This window comes from Neovison vison, chromosome 7, assembly GCF_020171115.1.
Source record: "Neovison vison isolate M4711 chromosome 7, ASM_NN_V1, whole genome shotgun sequence".
NCBI lineage: Eukaryota > Metazoa > Chordata > Mammalia > Carnivora > Mustelidae > Neogale > Neogale vison.
In genome coordinates, this window is record NC_058097.1 from 47,452,876 (window position 1) to 47,453,825 (window position 950).

Sequence of the window (950 nt, forward strand, 5' to 3'; positions counted from 1 at the left end):
AAATATGACATCCCAGTCAAAGCCTTTGTAAAATAACCGGTTTCCAATGCTGTCCTGTTACAAGGAGAACAGATTCTTATTGAACTTATGCAAATGACTGATTGCCATGGAAGAAAGAATACTTACTGAGACCTTTTGGTTTCAGAGGGTTCAGATAGAGAGAAAAGTTGAATGCCTTGAGCACTTTTACATCTTTATAAGTTACAGATAACTTAAGAAAAAGTATCCCTAGTCTGGAAGAGCAAACATTAGAGAAGCTGCAATGTCTAAAACAAGACAAAACATTAAGAGACATAACACTATAATTTTGTAGTTTATTTAGTCCCATGTTACTAAATCTGGTGAATGCAGCTTTAGTTAGTTCTGGAAATTTTTACCCATTTTAGTTTTAGGGTTTTCAAGTATATCAAATATCTATTTGTCTTGAAAGTCCTTTATATGAATCTCCTTGAAGATAAAACTCATTTTACCAGAGAATTAAAACAATTATAAATGACAAAAACTCAGAATGGATATGGTTAGAGCTGATGAGACAAGAGTTTACAATTTAGCTGGCAAGGAAATCAGGTTACTTCTGTGACATATAACATTTCCATAATTACAATATCAAGCGATGATCTTTTAAAACATTAAAACTTTAGGAAATGTATAGAATCTCTAGAGTAATTATAGCATTTTCCCAAATGTAACCCAAGGTTTATCATTGGTTTAAATCTTGTCAACAATTGCTAAAATCTTAGAAAGTTTTAAAGCACATGCCTAAATATAATTAGGGATGTTAAACACGTGATAAAACAAAACATAGAAACTGGGTTTTCTGGGCTGCCAAAGAGAAAACCATTTACATTCTCTTATCTGATCAATTAATCTAAGAAAACTTTGTCCTTTTAAACAAAGAAAACCAGCTTTTTTTTATATCAGTGTCTTTCCCTTTTTAATTTTATTTCTAA